The sequence below is a fragment of the Amphiprion ocellaris genome, chromosome 14, assembly GCF_022539595.1.
Source record: "Amphiprion ocellaris isolate individual 3 ecotype Okinawa chromosome 14, ASM2253959v1, whole genome shotgun sequence".
Lineage (NCBI taxonomy): Eukaryota > Metazoa > Chordata > Actinopteri > Pomacentridae > Amphiprion > Amphiprion ocellaris.
In genome coordinates this window covers 22,787,346-22,812,397 of record NC_072779.1, presented here as the reverse complement: position 1 = coordinate 22,812,397, position 25,052 = coordinate 22,787,346, and the positions used below count along the sequence as shown (strand labels likewise).

Genomic DNA, 25,052 nt, shown 5'->3' with positions numbered 1-25,052 from the left:
CTTTGACTTCATCCCACTTTTTTGTGAGCAACATATTCATTGTCTTTTGTTGCTGTTTTCTTTTTATGTTGAAATGTTCAAAATAAACTTTCAAAAACAAAAAACTGCAATAGATGCAGCATTTCCAACACTATGCATATAGCATTTGCAGCTACAGCTTAGCCATTTTACCAAAGTTAAAAAGCACTTGTGATTACTATGTATTTTCAGGCATTTAACTAAAATCTGAGATAATTAGCACAAAATCACAACTGAGGAACTGTAAGTCACAGGAAAAGACTAATGAATCTCTTCCCATGCAACACGAGGCCCTTAACGCATTATTGCCAGCATTTCACCAGCATCTAATTTGTAACAACATGCTGTGTTTCTGAGATGAATTCCTGAGATGACTTATAGCAGGTTCTGTTTTTTGTGACCTCGGCAGGTTAGGTTTTTGGGCTGTGTATTAATTAGTGAGAAATAAAAAGTTGTATACAAGAAGTTGAAGCAATTTCATGTCAGACATTGTGGCTCGTAACTCCTGAACTGTAAGACACAGAAGCAAAGTTTTCTTGTTTTTTAATATCCTGTCGATTTGTGTTCAACACAACGATGCATCTATTCTCACCGTCTTCATTTTTGCTCATCTATATTTTCAAATATTTTGAGTATTTTTGCAAAAAAAATCTATTTCAACACTCCCTCTGTACATATTCAGATGCAGCATGACTCAATAAAAAAGCCTTTCGGCCCAATATAACATAACAGACAGTGAAGATGAAAATGTAGGCTGTGACCGATATGTTAACTTTTTTAAGAGTTTCACCTTCAAGGCCATGAAATGCATTGAACTGCACTGATTGGGCTTTTTTTTTTTTTTTTTTACATGCGTAAGTCATGAAATATGTACTTTAATGTGAAGTAACCTCAAGAAAAAAAGAACATGAAGATATGTAACACTGGATGACTTTATTATTCAATTAAAAGGAGTACTTGAGAAGTCTAGGAGGCTCTGAAACTACTGAAACAACAGCAGGCTGCAGGCACAGTGCCAGATTGCCATGGCATCTTTCCTGACCAGCCACCTCCCCCCTCCCCGTAACTCCACCTCGCCCCCTCACTCCTACCGCCCGTCGCCACTCTTGCCCCCTTTCCTGCCTCCTAAGCTGAATGACAGGTGGCAGAAACCCGATCAGCATGGGCCTTCATCAAGGAAGCACTCTCATCTGAAACGGGCGCTCTGCCCACTCACCCACCCGAAGGCCACAGCACAGAGGCTTCTGAGGATGAGGGGGGAATCTGAGTGTGTGTGTGTGTGTGTGTGTGTGTGTGTGTGTGTGTGTGTGTGTGTGTGTGTGTGTGTGTGTGTGTGCGTGTGCGTGTGGGATGAGGCGGGGGCTGGGGAGAGTGGGGCTACAATGGACACAGAGACATGGGAGGGAGAGGGTTGTGTGGGGGAGGGTTGAGGGGTATAATGGACTTTTTGGCTAAGGAGCCAAGCGGCGGAGCTGGCACCGGGTGTCCAGGGCTCAAACGGGAAACGGGAGGCTGGCTCCCACAATAGTCAGTGTGAGAGTCCCAGAGGGTCGTCCACAATAGCAGGGCAAGTGGCTGCTGTCAACAATGACCTCCAAGGCCTCACTGCTTGACTGAAAGGGTCCCACCCTTCAGCACTTCCCTTTTAGCGCTGCCACACAGCTAATGCAGGGATTATTATTAGGAACATGTATCTGGAACATGTGTGCATTTTGTTAGTGACGTCCTGTCACTTGGATTTGCTTTGGAGCTTTGGCTACTGTGTCAAAGCATATAAACATACGGCTGATCAGCAGCAGCATTAAAGATAAAGCACAAATATCTCCATATCTAAGAATGATATTACAAAAAAAATAAATAAATACATAAAATCTTTGGCATCCTCTGTGCTGCAGCACCTCATATTTATAATGGAATGACATCTAGATGTACTTGACAACTACTTCCTGCCCTTACAAACCAAATCAGATTTGAAAACCTATTGGCTATCACAAGTGCAGCAGAGCATTTTGGCGCGAAATTGGAAATCCACAGAGCAGCACAGTTCTGTCCTTGTGCAACCCACTGTCCCTGTTCTTCATAAAAAAAAAAAAAATAAAAAAATAAAAAGTTTATTTGTCTAAAACAGCTCTACGAGCAATCACTGCATGGACTAGAGTGATTGTAAGAGGAAGAGGGGGGCAATGGAAGCCAGTGGGTTGGGGGGGTCTCCAACAGGAGGAGATTTAATTAGTGAAATCTCATTAAGTCTAACAAAATTAAGCGTAAAACAATCCTTGGTGGGGAATAGTGGTAGAGGTTTTGGATGTGGAGTAGGAGGGCAGGAGTGGGGAACACTTAGGGGCTGAGAGGACATGGAGACTGGCTGTGCGATTAGTCTGGACTGTGTAGGAAGAGACAAATGGCGTAGTATAACCAAACCTCCTCCAGCAATCAACTAGAGACCGCTCTGTGCATACAGACCCGCTATTGTCCTCGCTTTTATTTTGTCTACAGCTCCTTCCCAATGTAAAAGCATGTACAGAATGTGACACAAAGAAACACTGGGATTTACAATTACACAGCTTACAAAAGCAGGAGAACAATGGAGGATATCACGTCTGAATCCCAGGGCCTACAGAAAAAAATGTCAGAAAATAGCCTTGTGACAGCTCAAGAATAACTCTGCAAAAGTTTTTTATTTACATTCTGCGTGTGACAGTTAAGACGAGTGAAACATTGTGCTTACAGCAAATAACTTAGAGTAAACACTAGTCAAATAATACACCTGGTTAAAGTGAGCACCATTCAGGGGTTATACCTTATTTTGATAACTCCTTTTGCAATATGTACCCTTTGGCAAGCCTGTACCCTTCAGATGATTGGATTTCTTTGAGGTGGGGCTGTATGAGGTGCAAAGGTACCCCCAGTTTGGAGAAGCAGACAGGAGCTATGGCAGGAAGGCTGGGTAGTGATATGCTGTGGACGAGGTCAGCAGCGAGCTGTATTTTAGACTTCGGAAGGAACATCAGTTTAATTGTATTGGAATTTTCACTGCTTTACCTTGCAGTTTGGTTTCCTATAGGTCAAAAGTACCACAAACATTTCCACCTCTCCGACCTCCAAACTTTTACACTTCCCCTATACATAAAAAGAAGACTATGCTACACTGACACCAAACATACTACAGGACCTACTGTAAATCACAAGGTGCATATAATAAATAATAGCAATAATAAATTTATTTATAAAGCGTTTTCAGTCAAAGTGCTGTGCACAGAGAAAGTGGATCTTGCACTTCATTCTTCATCTGTACCTGCCTATCCTTTACTATGTTACGCTGAGTTGGAGCCAACTCCAGGCCATACTGAATACAGTCCAGACAGATCACCAATCTGCCACAGAACTGACGCATATGGATAGGCAGTCGTCCACACTCGCATCTACTCCTGTGGAGTATTTAGAGTCACCAGTGCATCGGACAGGAAGGACTCCACACAGAAAAGCTCCAAGACCAGCTTCAAACCAAAACCTCCTTGGTGTTAGGGGGCAGTAATAACCACAACACTCAGGCCTCCCCAGATCCTATAATCCAAATTCTGTCCTTATATTTCAAGGAATTATTGTTACAGGAATGAATATTTATCGCCACTCTCACAACAATATGAGGCTGACAAAGAATTTTCACTCCAGAGATGATCCCGTGTGACGTAGCCAGCACTAAACTATTGATATACTCGGCAGCTACCAAAGAATGTGAAGGCATGGTGTGGTAGAGGTCTCCATGGTTTCAAAGTCTTGGACTCTTTTAGAATGAAACAGTGAAAAAGCTAAACCCAAAGAGTGTTATTTTATTTTTCAATAAAGAGACGTAATCTGAAATGAGGACTTAGGACCATCAGATAAATGCAACTTGCGCATAAGTTCCATATAGCTTGTCACCTTGCCCAGACTTGATTAGACTTAATATAATTGAGATCTGGCCTGACTTAAGCATTTGGATGCCTCAAGTTCACAAACCAGTCGAACCTCTTTATACCTCTGCCATGCTGCAAAGATCGTGCTTCAGGAAAGCCAGGTATAGTTGCAAAATTGTCATTACTTGACTGCAACATCATCACTGATTTGATGGGGTTGAGGTGCTTCTGCACTTGACTCTACATGAAAGTAAAACCACTACTAGTGTCAGGAATTGCTTTATATATTACCACCTTAATTTAAGAGCCAATAAATAAATTAAAACAAAAAAAGAGAGATTTTCATTAGAGCTGAAAAAGATATTTAAATGATTTTTACTTAAGCAGAAACAACTACATCCTTTCAGTTCTTCAAATCAATTTGCAATTAGTAACAAACATGGTGAAGCAGAGGGACATCTGGCTTATTTCAATCTGAACCATAGGGACAGGCAGTAATATTCTAATGCTGCAATACAGCAGGACCTAATTTTTAATATCATTATCTCCGGAATGACTCGGGTGGAGGTGGAAATGGGCAACAACAGCAAACAACAAGACACTTCCTGCAAACAATAACGTGTGCAGGTCCGACCTTTCCAGTCACCATATACTGATTAAATCAAAATAGCTGTTACTCGGTTGAGATCATTGTTCAAACAAGCAGTTATAGAAGTCATCAAAGCAAACAAGACAATGATGCAGCTACAGCAACACCAGCACTTATTCATCTTGTCTAAGAAATAATGCCAGAGCTAAGAAAATGTTTTTACTACTTCTAAATTAGTGGCAAAAATGTCTGACAGCAAAAGTAATATAGATGTAAAGAATATGTATGTAAATCCTATCAGATGTGCCACGGTCAGAGTGACAGTGTTTTGGACCTGCTGTCCTTAGTATTTGCAGTCTACTAATCTCATCAAGATGGCATTAGGCACTCACTGTTCAACATGAAGACATAAGAATCAAGAGCTAAAGAAAAGCAAGTCATGCAAAACAAGAAGAAGAAAATATTTGTGAAACCCACACCATGGAAGGTACTGGGTGTATGGCATACTTCAAGATGTAAATATCTACTGTGCATTAATGGCAGGAAACTTTGGCCCCTCAATTATAGGAGGTAGCTTAGACTTAATTGTCCTATACTGTCTTTGCTGTAATGGCTATGGAATTCATCAGTCTTCCTCAAGTATTTCTAAATTACCAAATTACAAAAAAACGTTTCCTAATCTGTTTTTGTATGCATGTACACTCTCAATGCAACCCATTTAACAGGGAAAGTCCACTTGTCAAGCTAGATAAACGAACTCTGCCCTAATGCGTACCTATAATTTACTTGAAAGTGGAACAGTACATTGTTACCTCACTGCCTTAGTGACTCAGAAGCAAACTGAGTGTCTTTGTGGGAAGAACTTAAGTTCCGGTCATGAGGATCTGAAAACCATTGGGGGACAATAATGGCCCATTTTGTCATGGCAATACAATATAGTACCACTATCCACTCCAAAGCAACACTGAATAGCCAGACAACTGCTTTTTCAGAAACCAGTGTACTGGCCTATTCTAAATCTCTGAAAGTACCAGGTACCATTAGAAAGGAATGGTTGTCATCCTTCACTTGAGCCTATTTACGTCCCCTTTAGGTTCCCATCTCTCGTCAAGACAGAAACAACACACAGACAATATATAGACAGACATGAAATATAGTCTGTGTCTTTTCATATCACCTGGTCTTATGGATATCATTCATTAAAAGGATATTTGCAAAAAACAATGATAATAACAGCCAACCTGATCAGTTATAGCACAATTGTATATAAGATAAGGAGGTCACATTGATTTCCATCAAAAATGCAAACAGGATGATTGCTGGGGAGTGAATAGTCAGCTTTTTTTTTTTTAAAGCACAACTATAATTTGAAGCTCCAACAAGAGCTCAGCACAGAAACTGAAATTCTTATTTAGATCTTGAAGAAATGCTGAGAAAACCTGTTCAAGTGATTGAAATAATCATTTGGTTTGGCTGCCGAACAGCAGCATCGCAATCATTAACCGTGTACTCAGGCATGCCAGCATGTTTATAGGATACATTATATTTGATTGTGTGCTCTTGAATTATTACACAGACTGGTGTTGGTCTCTGAAGAAACAGATTAGCTCTCCCAGATTAGTTATTAGTGTCAAAGATGAATGCTCTGTGGGTCCATCATAACAAAATGAACATTCTGTTCATAAAATATATTTATACTTTGCTAATGACATATAGAAACCGATACAAGATTACACAACCTGAAGGCTTCATAAGGTGTATATTAAGGAATAAGTCAAATGGAAACTCACAGTTAGCTTGCCCACAGCAACACAGCAGCTTTCAGGGTTGTTGTCTGCTCTGTGGCCAAGTATCCAAATCTCCACTCAAAGCCTGTCAAGAAACAAAAAAAGTTAAGCTCTGCAAGTAAATAAACGTGTCATGTCAAGACAACACAAAAAAACAGTGCTAAACTGATTTGTGAGATAATGCATGTCTGGATGCAGAGTATGGACTGTGTTACTTTTTACTGGAAGGAAAGAAAGCTTATTATTACGACCTGATTTAATCCCTTCAAACCCTAAAGTCCAAAAAGTTTACGAATTAGTCTGCTTTACATACTGCACTTGATACATTTAAAGGACAACAATGATGCTCTTCTAGAGCTTTCTCACTGCCAGTAGTTGACCTGTTCAAAGCTAATAGTTTTATTTGTTTTGTTTTTGTTTTTTGTTTTTTGTTTTTTTTTTTTTAAAAAAAAAGGTTTAGTACACATTAAAAAAAATATATGCTATTTTTATGGTAAAATTCCGGCAGCTATAGTTGCCAGAATGTTACCATAAAGTCACAGTCAAACATTTTCTTCATTTATGGTAAAGAAATGCAATGTTGATTAAAAAACGGGCTGCATTCCATGGTTTAACCTTTAACGAAGTTTTAGTTTTACTTTGAAATTAATATGAAAATACCATATTAAATAACGTATGTGTGGCCTATTATAAATATTATGGCATTTTTCCATTATTAGCACAACAGGTAGTGTACTTAACATTTAATATGTGTATTCTTAGCAATGACATATATGCAAAAATTACAGGTATAGCTGTCATAAGTATTAAAGTCCGTTATTAGCACAAAAGTACATCAATTTGACAGGCACAAACTGTATGTTTTACATGTAATATATGCAAAAATCATCACCTCGTAACGCACGATAAATATTATGGCATGTTTCCATTATCAGCACAACTGTGAAAAATGATATTCTTTTTGAGAAGTAAATGCAAAAACTACAGTATTGATGTTACACATATTATGGCATTTTTTAATTAAATACCTGTGCAAGAGCAGGGAAATGTATTTTTTCAAGAGGAAAAAAATGTAAAAAAATACTGTTTTCCCCTGATTAACTTATTTACAGTGATTCACTGATTACACAAACAGTGTCAAACTGTTTTACAGTTCACAGATTTTTACCATCATGTTGTGACAGTTTTTCACCATAAATTTACAAACACTTTTTACAGTGTAATTTTTATCCAGTGATACTCAGGAAGAAGAAACAGTGATTTTTTTCAGGGACAACGTTTAGTGAGGGATTTATCCACATTTGGCTGTGTGTGGTACTGAGTCAAAATGAGCAGCGTGTGTGTTCAATTTTTCATTTCAATTTATTTATTTGGGCAGGACAGTGCATATTGATGAACACACAATCTCAGACTAGTTTCCATAAGGTTGCAGTTCATGGTAATGACGAAACATGTATCCAGTGGAGCGCTGAGAATCACTCATGTTTGAATGGTTTTTGGACAGCGATTGAGCTCGATGGCAAAGAGGAAAGAGGTACAGTATGTCAGGCTATGGACAACCCTTCTTAGTATTATACATCCAGCACTGGTTTTGGTGTCTTCTTGGGATTTGCTAAAAAAATAAAATGTCACCTTTATCCTTGAACGTACTCCGAGCAACTTGAGTAATTTTAAAGTGAAGGAAATCCAAAGTATCGACTGCATTGTAAAACTCTGGTTGAAGGTTAAACTTCTGAAGGAGCTCTGGAAAATGTATTGGATGTTTTTTCTAAATAACTATAACTAAATTAAATGCATAATCACTGAATTCAATTTTGATTATTCACTTAAGTTCATGTTTGTATGTGTTTTTAGGGATTAATACAGAGATTATTGCTTTACTTGATTAGGCCGAGTTGGTGTTATGAACATTAACTTGATTTGCGATCAATGAATTGCATCTGATCATAATATTCAACAGGTGGGAATACGGAGGTCAGTTAGCTGCTGCGACTTAAATTCCATTGAGCAATTGACTGGCTGGCCACGTCTGAGCCACACAGAGCAGAGCAAGTTACGGCGCACATGCAAAAGATTTAAGTTCAATCAAGCATTCAGGGCTGGACACCTGATCTTTCGCTTAAAGCTCCTCCAGAACAGTGGGAGTGTGGTCGAGCCTCACAGCAGGCTGCCTACCTCCAGCAATCTGCTAACACTGAGCCTCTGAAGGGATGGTATTTATCCAGTCCTGCACTGCTCAGTGGGGACTACTATGTGTGTGGTAGGTAGGTACTACCAGAGGCCCTGAGTGGATGGGGCGGTTGGGGGTGGGGGGATTGGAATGAAAGCTGCAGATATTTAGCGAGAAAGGACCAAACATTTCTCTTTTCAAGGTTTTACTAATCTCCCTAATTGTGGGGGAAAGAAAGAAAAGTATGAAAAGTTAACTTTCTGTCCCACTGTAAGGTTATTTACGTCATAAAACACAAAACAAAGTGTGCAATTGAAAATAAAACCAGAAATTTTAATTGGAGAACAGCAATGTTGTTATTGTTCTTCCATGTCTTTAACTGAAAACATACAGAAGAACTTTAGAGGTTTAAATATATGAATTTTAACAAGCTTATTCGGAATTTCTATTTTACATATTTAAAAATATTAAAAATAATAAGGGGTGGCACTTTAAAGGCAGACAGACATCCCATCAGTACCGCTTTAACATGCTATTTCTAATCAGCTCCTTCTTAGCTATAAAAGACTGAAGGACTGCAAACTGCTAAAGAGTATAGAGCATGTTAATGGCAGTAACAGCAAACTCAAAAGTCCAAAAAAACGAATTAGTTTATTAGGCTGTGGCTTGAGTTTCCCTGCTAAACACCCCTCTCAGACCAGAGGAGATTTGGTTGAGAGCATTTCTTAGGTTTCTTTCAGCCACAAAGAAAACATTTTAGCCTCTCAGTAATCCTTCCCGAAGCCCTCCCTAAGCTTCAAGGGCCCTTCCTCCCTCGGTCATCCCTCCGGCCCCTGTCTGGGATCCTGGAGGAACGTCTCTGTATACTGAAGCTCGCTATACACACCATTCACCATTTCTGTCTTTCTTTCTCTCTCTCTGTCTCTACATGACCCCTCTGGGATCCAGCTGACCTTCCTGTCGACGTCAAAGTAAATCAGAGCGGGAGCCAGAGCAGCAAGGGGCTCCACCCAGGGGGCTGGAGGTCTAATCACCATGTTCCTCACAAAAGCCACAGAGGAAACATTAGCATTCCTGAATCTATCCAGCATCTCTCGCGCCGAAGCCTCTGCATGTGTACACAGGTATATACAGTCAGCGGAGGAAGTAACTCCGTCATTTACTGCTGCAGAGTGGATCATTTCAGTTCAGAGTAGAACCACAGTGTGTTGTGCCATGAATTGTTTCTGCAGCAAAACAACATAACAAAACATGAACAGTTAAAAATTAATAAAAAGGCCACATGACAAGTTTCATGTGGTTTAAATGCATCACCTCTTCATCCAATTGTCCAAAAGTGAAGCCAAAATATGGTCGAAATATGCACTGCCACCTCATTTCAAGCATTTGTACATAAATACCGCTAGTGAAAACTATCTAGAAAGACAAAAGTTATTTCCCAATTCAGACATCCCTGCATCCCTTGATGGACACACAACTGAATGGAGATAAATGACAGAATTTGACCCACAGAGAACTTCTCTTTTTGCATCACCAGGTGTTCTTGTTCTCACCATCACGTTTCGGAGCACCACTCCGGTCACTTAAAGACAAGGACAGCTGAGACTTTCATCAATTTGACAAGATAGAGTCAGAAATGTATACCCTACCGGTCAAAAGTTTGGGGTCACCAAGACAATTTCCTGTTTTCCATGAAAACTCACACTTTTATTCATGTGTTAACATAATTGCACAAGGGTTTTCTAATCATCAATTATCCTTTTGACACAATTAGCTAACACAATGTAGCATTAGAACACAGGAGTGATGGTTGCTGGAAATGTTCCTCTGTACCTCTATGGAGATATTCCATTAAAAATCAGCCGTTTCCAGCTAGACTAGTCATTTACCACATTAACAATGTCTAGTCTGTATTTGTGATTCATTTCATGTTATCGTCATTGAAAAAAAATGCTTTTCTTTCAAAAGTAAGGACATTACTATGTGAGCCAAAAATTTGAACAACAGTGTATATTTCTTGGTTTTATCATATACTGGAGGAATTGAAGATGACCCAATACTTACATTTGATATTATGATAAGACAGAAAACATATTTTTGAAAAATATAACTGAAGTGTATTTTGATTTTGATTTTTTATTTTTTTTTGGCTCATGTGCCATTTTCTAACATAGCAGAGGCAGAGTTTACAGCCTTTTTTGTAACCAGCTACCAGGGGATGATTGAGACATTTCGGTTTAACTTCTAAGAAACCATCATGTCGTCAATCTTTATGTACACAGCTTCTCTATTTTGTGCCCCCTTGTCTCCACATTTCTCCGTCCTCCTGCCTGTGATGCAGAAATCAATCTTAACATTTCATCTTGCAGGATGTCTCAATTCCTAAAAAGCACAGGTGCACAGGTGAATAATTGACGTATCCTTTGCCGAAGTCTTTTCAGAACCTGTGATATATAAAAGGAGTGAGACACACAGCTGGAATATACAAATCATGTTGTCAGCAGGACTGACAAATCATATGTACAGCATATAATATACATCACTCAATCATCAAATGTGAGTGTGTGTGTGTATGTGTGTTAAAAAAATAAAAATATATGACACCTGTTCATTCTCCTCACATTATGACACTTACTAAATTGAATTCTAATAAATATATAGTGTAAGACATAATAACACTGCCCTGCTGATCTGACAGAGATCATGAAATACAGCTTTACTGTAACAAAACAATGGACTCATGATGCAGCTGTGCCACACATCATCATTAACTGACGATGATTTAAAATGGCCCTGAGGCAGCAATGCCTCATTTCGTCAAATGCCTGTTGCCTCGACTCCTCCACTTACATCTCAGGTAGGAGGGACTAAGATGCAGAGAGAGTGTTTAAAAACTGAGTAAATACCTCATCTCAGAAATGGACTAATACTTTTGCTTCCACCCTGGAGTGTTGGAGTGCTGTGATGTTACGGTAAAGTCAGTAATTTTGTACCAAATGTTGCCTATTATGGGGTACATGCTCGTAGGAGGTGTGATGAAAAAAATCAGTGACTGTTTATGTTGAACATGCCGATAGCAAACATCTCTTCACGCGTTTTATTTCTCGTACATGATGCTGATGGATGTACGAGAAATACACAAAAAGAATCGAGGATATATAAAACAAGTAGAGAGGGCAGTCTGTGGTCATTATAGGTGAAGCTCCTACTCCATTCAACTATCAACCACATCAAAATGGTTTGAATTTGCAACACTCTGGGCACTGTTACTTCTCATGGATGTTTCACCAGGAAGAGTGATGAGTGTTTAGAGTTGGACTGGGAAACTATTCTCAGATTCTTTTGCTGGAAGGAACAAGCATCTGGGCTGCACAGTGGCTTGGTGGTTAGCACTTTCACCTTGTAGCTAGAAGATTCCTGGTTTGCATCCCCGCTTTCCTGGGATCTTTCTGCATGGAGTTTGCATATTCTCCCTGTGCATGCATGAGTTTTCTCTGGGTACTTCCTCCCACAGTCCAAAAACATGCTGAGGTTAATTGGTGATTCTAAATTGTCTTTAGGTGTGAATGTGAGTGTGATTGTTTGTCTCTATGTGTAGCCCTGTGATAGACTGGTGACCTGTCCAGGGTGTCCCCTGCCTTCACCATAAGTCAGCTGGGATAGACTCCAGCCCCCCATGACCCTAATGAGGATCAAGCGGTGTATAGATAATGGATGGATGGAAAAAGTATCTCTATATAAAACCTGCACTGAAGGTGTGAAGCAGCGGCAGGATTTGTGACATCACAACTAGTTTGGGAGTGAGTCCCGATCCAACAGATGGTTTACATGAGTGTGATGTAGAAACCAAAAGGCTGCATGATGCACCCCAGAATTCAATGTGAAAGATACTTTGTATGCAGTTGTTAGGCTTTTGAAATCAACATATTTACAGACTGTGGATTTTTCAATGGAGTCATCATGTCCTTTTAAAAATTTCTAACTAGGTAATTAAATTTTTGTACTAAAAGTACAACATAAAGTATTTTTAACCTTTAGATGCATAAGTGGGTCAAAAATTACCCGGTGAGGTTGTTTTCTTGCAAAACCTTTGTAATGAAACGTTTTTATCATTTCATAGTCCAGCTATTCCTCAAAAAACGTGGTTTTGATATCATTCCATTTAAATTTTCAAGTTACCTTTTATACTTTTAAAGAAATTGTAATATTTGCATGTCTACACCAAACTCTTTATCACTGATAATATCATACAAGAGGTGATGCACAAACACAAACTTCCCAAAAGAGTGGAAAAATGTCTACAAAATGGATGTTGACATTCTTCTGTTGTTGTTCTGTGTAATATTCTTCTTTTTCACTCATCAAAATGTTCAAAATCTGTTATAAGGTTAAAAAAAAAAAACATATTTCAAATACGAAATTATTCTGGTATGGACACAAATATAATACAAACAATAATACAAATTATTATTCTTAACCAAAATGACAAAAATGGTATAAAAACACACTGATTCTTTTATGGGTGATTTTTGACTTATGGACTTACAGAAGAGTGTAGGTCCAATCACTTGTGCATCTAAGGGTTAATATATATAAAAGATGTCTGGAAGAGATGTTTCATCAATTAAATATCTCATTGATAAATCAATAAACAGAGAAGTTATCAGTGCATTAACAGATAACTGATCAGTTGTTTAAATCCTTTCTTTAAGATGTCACCCATTGTCCACTCCAGTAATATAATTGCAAATTCAATTTCTTGGAGACATTTTCAAGATATCAGCTTGGACTTTGAGATGAGGTCAAAAGGAGTTGTTTGGTCTTCAGTTTTACACATTTGTGGATATTTTGGTTATGTGGTAAAATTCTAGCTTTCATACTGTCTGACATATAATTACTATATCTGACAGTGAAAATAAACATTAGCTGCAACTCTTGCAAAATTTGCTTCATCCCAATCAGTTGCTTATGTATTAAGTTATCAGTTCATGAGCAATATGTGAGCATATACCACTATGTATGAGAGATGGCTGAAAAAAAGGTTGGCTTATATGATGTAAAAGTGTATATTTTCAAGTTCTGTATTTCATTTAAATAAATGAGTATTTCTTACATAGAATGGGTTACAAAAAGGTAGCATTCACAGTCCTGGTTATTAAGATGCACACTTCCCCAGTCAGTGCATTCTTCATTAAATCAAACAGTGGGGGGATGAGACCCTGCTCTTGGGGTACGTTTGGGGCTTTATTGTGGCTGAAGGAATTGGGCTCACAGAGTGCTGCTCCCTGGACAAGTTGTGCTTCTTGTGAAATGATTGTTTTATCGTTGCACTGTGTACAACATTTGCTCATATCAATAATGGGATATGCTCCGATGCATCAGGCAAACCCTGGGAGAGAATGTAGCCTCATTTGATTCATTCAATTTCACTGCTCGCTTTCGTGGCAAAGCAGGTTTCAGGAAGACGCAGGAATGCTTTAATATTCAGAACTTCCTGCGTAAACTTTCTCAGTGATCATATGGAATCTTTGTACAGGGGAGAGAAGAGTCCAGATGGACGTCTTTAAGATTCCCAAATCCTCCTCCGTTCACTAGCAGGAGTTTTGGGGTCAAGGTGTGAAGGGAGGACCAAAAGACCTGTTTCCCACAATCCCTCTGCAGCTATAGCCCCCCAGCTGTTCAAGGGCTTCCATAACAACAGCTGCGCAGAGGTTTAGTGGTTCATGTTGCTATGACAACAGCAGGATCAATTGGCATGCACAGACTCTCAGTGCTAATAGCGAAAGTGACATTATGCCATAATTTCATTTCAATAAAACACAGGCAGGTTTTTTACTGCGCTAAGATTCGGGGGGACATAAAAAGGAGGCAAATAATTAATTTTGCATGATAATGCGAGTGGCTCATGCACCCAAAACTTATGCACGCATGTTGACAAACCAACCCAGTAACCTCTCGCTTCAAAAGCAATCTCTGGCATTTAAGATTACTTCGGTAGAGAGCTTGATTGTTTCCAAGCTCATACAATAGAAGCTAAATAAATCTTCATGCCTGGCAGCTGCATGTGCCACAGATCACTGACCGGCAGGATGTCCAACAATCAGAAATATTTCTGCTCTCCTGACAAACAGGATATCAGGTCACTTGGCCACCTTTACAGTGAGGAATCAGACTCTATGGGGGGATTCAGAGCATTGTACTGGGCCACAGAGAACCAACCTCTGCTGTACTTGAGGTTTATACATGTAGGACAATAAAATCTCAGGTGGTGCATCACAAGAAGTCCCTTTATTACTAAAATAATAACACACTCACTGTTTCTTCTCGTGTGTAACAGCTAGTGAAAGCTTAGTTCTGCAGCTTTTGTCTGGCCAGACAAACTTCAAGCGTTTGAAGCTAATTCTTGGGAATTACTCGGGGCTCCCGATGACAATAGCAGGTATTCCCACAGGAGTAACCGGAGCCGACGCGGCGTCACCATGGGTTTAAGCCCAACATTTAATGAGCATGCAGCTGATACAGGCAGCTGTGCCAGACAAAACACAGCACAAACACTTACATATAGTCTACGCACACTGACTCGAGCACATTATCCAGCTGTTACACCTAATAAATCTAACTTCCTGAATGACACGAGGACCTGTAACTTTGTGCATCTGCCACTAATCGACTCTTGGCTGATATTTGACATTGATTATTCCTCCCCGTCAGACAGAATATGATAGCCCCGTTGTGAACGGTGGGGGGAAAGCCAAACAGGAATTCATAGCTAAAAATACCTGCGTTGTGATGAGTCAGGATGGACTGAGCAAACAAAAAGAGACCAGTCGAATTTCCTCCAGTCTGGGCTTTCGGTAAAGACTTTCGGAAAAGAAGTTCCAGTCCTCAGTGCCACCAGTAGATTCCTCTATTTAATGAATAGAGCTGCAACAAGAAGAGGGAAAAAAAGAAACTGCAGACTAGTGGGATAAAAAGAGATTATCCAAATGGAGGCTAATGATGTGAAAAGATTTGCAGACTAAAAGAGAATAAAGGTGCGGGAACATAAAAGTGTTTTGTACTGACATGTTTGGGGGGCGTTAAGTGACGCTGAATTACTTAATACTAACCAAAACTTTCCAGTGTCTAATACAGAGTATGCATCATACACTGTGTATATATAGTTTAGGGCACCGTAGTGGATAAAGCACAATCATTTGCATTGACGCACAGAACCAACACAGGTAATTAAAATGTTATCATATGACTCAAAAATATATTTAAACAAAATCCAAAAAAAGGGCTTGAATGTTTATTTTAATCCCCAAATCATATTTAAAAATAAATAAAACAACTGTGTTTTTGGATGTTTTTGTAAAAAACATCGAAACCGAAGAGCAAGGAATACCATGAAGTGCTGTCGATATTCACAGATACACACACACACACACACACACACACACACACACACACACACACACACACACACACACACACACACACACACACAGGTACAGCTGACACTAGCTAACTCACCATCAGGACGACTAACCCAGTGATGAGGTGACGAACAACAGTGTTATATTTTTATTAAACCGGTAAGATACTAAAAGTGATAGTTATCCATCTGCTGTCTGTATGTGTGTTAAAGCATGATGTGGTGTTGCTGTGGCTTGATTGGCTCCTCTGCCATTACCTCGTTAGAGAAAACGTAAATGTTTTAGGTTGTCTCCAAGCTAATGTAAGCATGAAGCTGTTGAAAGGAGCTGATCAGTGCACAAGCTAATGCATGTTTCCATAAATGATACACGTATAGGTGATTTTTCTAAAAATGTGATGAGATGTAGACGAATGAAAATAGTTCATTAGAAATTTTATTAAAAACAGATCTGTGATGGCTGACCAAAATGTGGGTAACCTTAAATTTACTTTTTGTTGCTTCTTTAATTATTCCAAAAACATATAACAAAATTATGTTATGGAAATCATCTGTAATTTAATTTTAAAAAAGGATATACTCAAAAATGTGTTAATACTACAGAAATATCTCTATTACTATGTACAAAAGAAAAGGCATTTTGGCATGAAAATCCATAAAACCTAAAGATATAAAAGCTAGAAAATCTGTCATTGTAGCTTGATTTCTGTCCTAAAAGCAGAAGGAATGTAATGCACACACTCTATGTGTCAAAAAACATGGCTGATCATTTTCCTTCATAGGAATGAACCAACAGCTTCTTTGAATACACTATCTTAATACATTTGTGATTTAGCTAAGAAGATGTGTGATGATGGACATTTTTATTACTTTAGGCAACCCTAATGGAGTTATGTGACGATCGACATTGGTTTGTCCGTCTGTCTGTCTGCAACATTACTCTAAAACAGACTAATGAATTGGGAAGAAATTTTCAGGGAAGGTCCAAAACGACACAAGGACCAACTGATTAGAATTTGGCAGTCGGCTTATAGTCTGGATCCACAGATTTGTTAAAGATTTCTGCGTCATCGCAAGATAGTGGCACGGTGTCACTGTAACTATGACAACAAGTGAACACTACGTCAGCTGCCTGCTGACGATCACATGATTGTGATCCTACTACAAATCGACAGCTGCGGACCACAAGTTGTTTAAAGATTTCATCCGCTGGAAATCATACAACTGAGCAGCCTTGGTGGAGTACTGCAATCTAAATGCTTTTCTTGTTTGTTGTATGTACCAGCGAGAAACCTTTTCAGCAGCTTTCATAGAGCACAGTAGCCACGTGTTTTAATAAATCTATGCTTTAGTGTAAGCTGACAAAAAAGCACACACAGCCACACAAATTGGAAATGTGATGAGGAGTTAGTGGATTTTGCAAGATCAGAGTAGAAAAAAATCGTTTGTAAAATATAAAACATTGTCATAAAAAGTTACCATTATGTCTATTTTGCGAATGAAAAGAAAAAGTGACAGTTTGGCTCGCAATATTTGTTGCTGATGTATTTAGTTATATTTTTGAGTAGCTCAAAAGCCTGCAAACATGAAGGTTTCAGGCCCCTCGCATTTAGTGTATCATATCCTAATTGTTAAAGCCTGCTCATGTCGACACCTACTTACCCATATCTCAACCTTGCAACTGTACTAACATGCTGCATGATTTTCAATATTGCATATTTCTCACTGCCCAGTACAGTTATTGCATTTCAATCCCACGTCCCAAATGCAATAAAAGTAAGGTAAGCAGTGAGCTACTGCACAGAACCTCAGTCACCTGAACCATGCACCTCAAACCCCTCAGGCTCTGCTGAAACTCTTGCACTCATACGCTCTTTCACTTACACAAATACAAGGTGTGGCTATTAAATAACAAGACTATCCTTATTTAAGTCAAACCACATCACGCATGCTCAAACCACACAGTATACATTGAGCAACGGGCAAGCACATACAAGCCCTAAAATTTTCAGTCCACTCATATTAAATTAAATTAACTAAATCAAATTACAGCATTAGTCTTGTTATGGAACAGTCACATCTCGTATTAGGTTCAGGTTTTCAGGTGGGCCACAGTAAAGTTCAGTGTCCCAAATTCCTGAGGAGTTCAGTTTTGGAGTATTTTAATATTCCATCACTTATTTGTGTTCCCGCTTGTCACGATGGTGTGATGTTGTTATTGGAACTATGCAAGGCAACTTTTGGAAAGCGCAGAGTAACACCTATAGGCAACACATTCTTTCTATATAATTAAAAAGTGTGCTTCTAAAAGTTTGCTACTACAGATGACATAATTCAACATGTACCATTTACGTTTGTATTCACTCTTTTAAAAGTCTGTTTTCATGAAATCTGCACAAACCTTCACATTAAAAACAAGAAAAGCACTCAAAGAGCACAGTACGCCGCCAAGGCTGTTCATTCGCCCAGATGGCATTGTTAGAAATACAGCTTTTTTTTTGTAGAAATGCAGCATCTGTTTATTAGTTACTGATGATCAGAAATCACAGCAACATAGAATGTGGCCATTTGATATAGATGTACCCACAAACAAAATGACCTCGCGGTGAGCACAGGCATGTGTTATGCATGTGTACATTATGTATGGATACCGAATCGCATGACCTAAATATGTAGCTTTTGGCGGGAATTGATGGGACTCGGAAACACCCCCACAATTTAATTAATGGATAAGTCCTGATAAGTCCACAACAGTGGATTTGAAGTAGAATCGCAATCATGTGATCATCAGCAGGCAGCTGACGTAGTGTTCACTTTTTGTCATAGTTACAGTGACGCTGTGCCGCTATCTGATACATCAATGATACAGAAATCTTTAACAAATCCGTGGATCCAGACTATAAACCCCATCACTGCCAAAATCTAATCAACTGGTCTATGTGACATTTCTGAGCTTCCCTGAAAATATCATTCAAATCCGTTAATCCATTTTTGAGTAATGTCGCTAACAGACAGACAGAGAGACAGACAGACCAACGCCGATCGTCACATAACTCCGCCGAGACTCTGCCTCCTTGGGGGAGTAATAAAACATTTTCTAGATTGTACTTGTATGTTTTCTTGATATTAATAGAGGACTCTGCCATAGGTTCTACTTGGAAATTATAATTTCAAAATAATAATAGAATTTGGACTCTGTCTACCGTAGTGCCTCAGATATTTTAGCAGTGTGAACTTGTGGACTGAGTTATACTTAAGTGACAACACAGCCCTACTGTACGAAAACAAAGCAACGCTGCATGGGCACATGAGTGCATATGTTTAATGCAAATTGTATGTCTGGATTTACATACAGTATGAGTTAAACAGCCGGCAAAAAGACAAAGAAATCAAGAAACATACAGAGTTGCTAAAGGACGTGTTCACTGTTTATAGCAGCTGTTGAGACTGAGATCTAACACACTGAGGAGACACTGCAGAAATATCCCTGGTGGAATCCTCCTTTGATTCTCAAAAAAAAAGAAACAATCTAAACAGACAGCGAGGCCAGTCAGGAGAAGTCGCTTTCGATCGGTTTTATGCTATGTCCTCAAATATTTGAGTCTAGTGTTCATTTTTACAAGAATTAATCTGACAGTGAAATGTATCCAGAGCTAATGATAGACCTTGTTAATAGTCTGCTGCAGTTTTCACAAATCTTGATTGTTGGGGAAATTGTCACTGTTGCATAGTGAGTGAAATGAATCATCTTTAGTTTGTGGCCTTCATGACGAAAAAACACACATCTAGGTGGATGGAGTGATGGCTGTTTATTGTGGAAGGATGGAATATTGCACTGATCAACCAACAGGAGACAACTACAAATAAGAGTGAATAAAGATGATTAGCTGTCTTAAAAATTCTTACAAAGGAAAAAAAATGAATGGCACGTACACCACTTTCTACTAACAATGCCCCAGGTTATGCTCTGCATGTTATCGATTAAAAAATATTTATAAAAAGGTGGAACTATAATGCAAAATAGTCAGGATTTGTAGCATCCAAATTCTTGATTTACTACTCTTTAAATAAAAATTTGTGTGTCTCACTCTGCACAGCAATAGTGAATTTTAGATACAACCTTTCAGATCTTTTGGGGAATAAAGAGTTTCCAATGTTTATATCAAAGAAAACAGATGATGCCCTTTTCTGGAGGCCCTCTGTGTGACATGAACTTAAATAGCCAGTGTACTCCCATTATTCCCAATACGGCCTCATTATTTATATAAAGGTAATACTTATTTTTTTTTGTAGGGAATTTAAACACTCTTTCATTGTCTGGGCATGAAACCGGCAGGCCAGGCAGGGAAGAAAGAAACACAATGGACTTGGCAGAGACGGCCCAATGCAGAACAGACAGTGAGGAATTCCCCATCAGTGTCTGAAGTGAGCTAACCTTGCTTTTCTTTTTTCTTTCCGACTTCTTCCTCCTGGTGCGAGTCCAAAGGCAGAAAGTTAACTCTTTCACTGACATGTCAGATGTCTGCCTCGGCTGTTTGTTCACAGCGCACAGCTCCTCATAATAATGCAGTGGATAGAGGCTGCAGAATTTACTGGCAGCCTGGTGCTCTCTGTAGTCTCTTCCATGGATTTCCTCACATTATAAATGCACCACTTATTTCACAGCCCCCCTCAGCTCCATATCCAGGTAGTTAAGTACTCTCTGTCCATCTCCCAGGACAGAAAATAGTGTCTGTAAATTTAAGGTGCTTCACCATCTGTAATAAATATCTGTGGCGGTTTATAAATACCACTGACCACACAGGGTGGAGGGTGGAGGGTGGGAGATGGACAGCAGCATGCCGGTTCACTGAGACCGAGATTCACACAAACAAGCAGGCTTTTGGAAAAAAAATAAAAACTCAAAGCAGCAGAAAGTCAGACAGCAAATTCTCAGTCAATTTCTCTCTCCTCGCTCGTACACACACACACACACACACACACACACACACACACACACACACACACACCCACACCCACACCCACACCCACACCCACACACACACACACACACACACACACACACTCACTCAGATAAGTAGGTCTGTTTTGAAGTGGGTGTCAAGAAGGCAGGTGCAAGTCATCCCTCATCTCCTGCCACGGTACGTCTCACCTTCAAGAGTCCGACTGACAGCCCTCTCCAAGCCACTACTCTCTGAGAAGCTTCCCGGCCTCCCTTTTGACCGTTAAGTTTTAGGGCGAACTGCCCATTGGGCTACTTCAGTCTAAATAGATATAAACAAAAAATAAATAAACACCAAAATCATAAAGGCAGTTTTAAAGGAATAGTTTGTATATTGGAAAGTTTTGCAATTTATTTCTAAGCATTTAATGGCAAGACTGATACCACTACATCTGTATCAGATTAACAGACTAAATGTCTACTCATTGCAGGGTCATTCCAGAATTGGAGGACATTTGGGCTTCAAATTTTTGAAAAATAAACCTTCTCTTTTACGATTTTCTGCTTCATATTCATCCATAATAGGTAATAAACTATCAAAGGCTTGATTGGCTCAGCTTCCACAACAGTGGTACAACTTTTATTCCATGTTTTAGTTGTTGTTTGCTAACCCTGCTCTAATCACAGTAACAGGGCTGCTAATCCATGATAATGTTAGCTTTTTCTCAGGAGTAGAAGCTAGATATTTAGCTGTTACTGCTGACCAAGAGGACAAAATTATTGATGGGAAAAAATAAGCGTAAAAAGAAGACAATGTTATGAAAATATGAAGAACAGAAGAGAGGACATAGCTTTGCTCTACCTTTTTTTTTTGAAAACTGACGATGTTAATTCCAGTGTATTGTGTGATTCACTGTTCTTCTTCTACGAGCTAAAAAGGTTGTGCTAACAGGGTTGCGTGCATATTGGGGGACACACATTCCATGCATGATAATTATTATTTAAAATATTCTGTTGATTTAAAAAAAAAAAAAATCCCACAATTACAAGAGACAAAAATGAAAAAATAATACCAAAACAAAGAGATTTGAATTTCATTTTAACGGTTTTATTTGAGATTTAATTTGGTCATCAGGGGTTGGGACAAGAGAAAAATGGCATTTTATAGGGAACTCCAGACTTTTTTGGTATCTTAAAAAATATTTTCAAACATTCTTTTCACCTAGTTTTTTAGATTTAGTCTCAGGACAGTACATTTACATAACTGCATGTTTTAGTGTTTTGTACATGTATTATTGGAAATTTCATGGGTGGGACGTAAAATATCCTCCAATTCTGGAATGACCCTACTAAGCTAGCAGTCAGTTAGCTTAACTGAAAATAAGACTGGGAAAAACAGCTAGCCTGGCTCTTCTAATTAACACGCTACTTGTGCGGGCGTCATCAACAGTCCACAGGAGCTACAGGAAGTCACTGCACCTCGGCTTTTATGTTGTCACCCCCCACAGTCAGAATTAGGAGTGACCAGACTTAAATTCCACCCATTTTTAGAGATTATTAACACCTTACAGGGATCATTCCCATTCAAAGAGGCCAGTAGGCGAGTAATCGCCCCACTTAATGGAGCTCCATTATCACTTCATTCAATTGCAGTGGAATCAGGATATGGCACTAAGAAGAAAGATCAAAAATGTGCATTTGGAGGTTGGAGGGTTTGGTCAGCAGATATTCACCCAGCAGACAAAAGTTCAAGAACCATCTAAGAACAAAACTCAAGCTTTATTTTTTCACTTCACTTGACTTTTGTTTCCATTTGCTATTTCTGACTTGGTGAGTGAGTTAATGCACCAAAACTATGCAAAGGATCTTGTGCATTCACCACATATTACCAAACTCCATTTTGTGTGTTTCCAGGGTGACAACTTGTGCAATTGTAAGAAGTTGCCGACATAATCTGGATTATTGTTTATCAATTATGATAATGGATGAACTACTAAGTGTGCTAGAATGTAGAGGAATGTGGATGTGATGATATTGTCCAAATTGGGTGTAAATTCTTCATATTAGCACCACTGCTACTGCTTATGCTCAAGGCAGGGTTATTAACCAGGAATTAAGCAACTCCCAGTGGCCCCGAAAAACACGCTATCACTTGGGTCAATATCATTTGATAAAATGCCATTTTTAAGTAAATATTTGGTATGACAAGTTCTTAATGCTTTAGTTTGGTTTATATTGTATCAGTAATTATCACAAAGGAATAGTATTAATCAACAAGTACTGCAAGGCTGCAAAAAACATAATTTTATTCTGAACACATTTGACAATTATTTTAACATTATTTTAAAATGTATCAATTGTTGTAACAATTGATAGTTTTTAATGCATCAAATGTCAGAGAATATTCTGTAAAACCCAAATGAACATATTCAGATGTCTTTTTTTGTCTGACCAACAGCAAAAAAAACCCAAACAAACAAAAAAATAAAAAAACTGAAAAAATACAGATTGTGATGAAAAATAACAGTTTGAGTTTGATGTATTATTCTTTGTTCGTGGAGAGATGAGACAGTCTTGGTGTAAATTGGTGGATCAAATCATTTTGGTTTGGGTGGTTGGTATGCTGTGTTGTCTGTGATAATTGTGATAGTGTCCTTTCTCAATCGTCCGAGTTGCCAAAATCAAAAGATTTCAATTTCTTTTCAAATTGCCTTTAAAATGAAAACATATCTGACAGATGTTAAATGAATGAAACCAGTGGAAAATACTGGTTACTCCACCAATGAATGCGACAGAGTTATGTGATGATTGGCGTTGGTTTGTCTATTTGTCTGTCTGCTAATAACATTATTCAAAAATGGATTTGGATGACACTTTCAGGGAAGGTCAGAAATGGCACAAGGACTTATAGTCTGGATCCACGGCTTAGTTAAAGATTTCAGCATCATTGCGAGATAGCGGCACGGCGTCTCTGTATCCAGGACTATGAGTGAACACTCCGTCAACAGCCTACTGACAAACACGATTGTGATCCTGCTACAAATCAGCCGCTGTGGACCACGACTATTTTTAAAAAATTTCTTCCGTCGGAGATCATACAAGGAATGAGCAGCCTTGGCGGAGTACTGCACTCTCTGAGTGCTTTTCTAGTTTCTTTCGTTTCTATTAAAATCAAATGTGTTCAACTGAGTTAAACAGCAATATCTTTTTTGTTTTTAAACCACCTAATTAATTCAGCCTTAGGCTCTCTGGGAGACTTCCATCTGCAGAAACATACATAAACATAGTCAGTAGCAGCTCCACAACTGTACAGCTAAAATGAACAACCTTGGGCTTTATTGATCACGGCCACTTAGGGGAATTCTGAAACATAATAAGTCTCTGTGTCGCCATCACCAGGCAAGAAAAAAATACATTTTTCATTTTGACTAAGCAAATGCTAAATTACACAGTGAATAATAGTTTTACAGTAACGACTCAATGACACTGACGCTGTTCTAACTGCAATTCTGCCAGATTTGGGGCAGCAGTTATAAAGTACATGAGTCCTACAACAATTTTAGACAGGACAGTACAAGGCTACCTCTCCATTGAAGTCATTTGGAAAGCTGTGGAAAACCATCTGGTGGTTCTGGTACCAGACCGCTGGGCAGAAAGGTTTAAAGGTCACATCTGGGGAGGTAATCACACATTAAAACTGTGTCTTCCAAGTGTCAGCATGGGCCCTGATATCCCTTCACATACAGTAATCTTTAAGTGTGAGCACTTAGGGCACACAGATGATTTCACTTACAAGGTCTGTTGACTAACTTGGCCCCATTCAAAAGCTTTTCTTTAAAGCTAAACAAACAAATCTGACCCGCTATCAGCGCTCTCGCATTTCAAACGCCCATTTGCACCACACTGACACTGCAGCAATGCCAAAGCAGTGCCAGCAGGGAGACGGGCATGGACATACCACCGGGGTATGGAGACCTTGACCGGAGGACCGAAGGGAGGAGCAGCTGAAACGCTTTCTCTCTTCTACCCGACGAGAGCCTCGTTTAGCAGCAGACCTGACACTGTACCGCCTCCAGGCTGCTGTATTTACCCGCCCGGCGCTTCAACAGCTGTTTATAACTCACTTCTAGCACAGAACCACCATCACTCTTTGGAGATGAACCTTTGTGAAGTTACACAGCGAGTGGGAGGTGTGTGTGGGTGCCTGACAGAGTGTCATTTTTTTTTAACTTA

The 25,052-nt window shown here is 39.0% G+C and overlaps 1 protein-coding gene across 1 annotated transcript in view; it reads right to left on the bottom strand.

Annotated features, from left to right (window-relative positions):
• Nucleotides 1–25,052, bottom strand: part of LOC111568198 (pbx/knotted 1 homeobox 2) — a 140,333-nt gene that overhangs the window by 101,824 nt on the left and 13,457 nt on the right. Inside the window, 1 exon segment of the mRNA XM_023269717.3 lies at nucleotides 6,294–6,375. The gene's annotated coding sequence lies outside the window, so the exon portion shown is untranslated.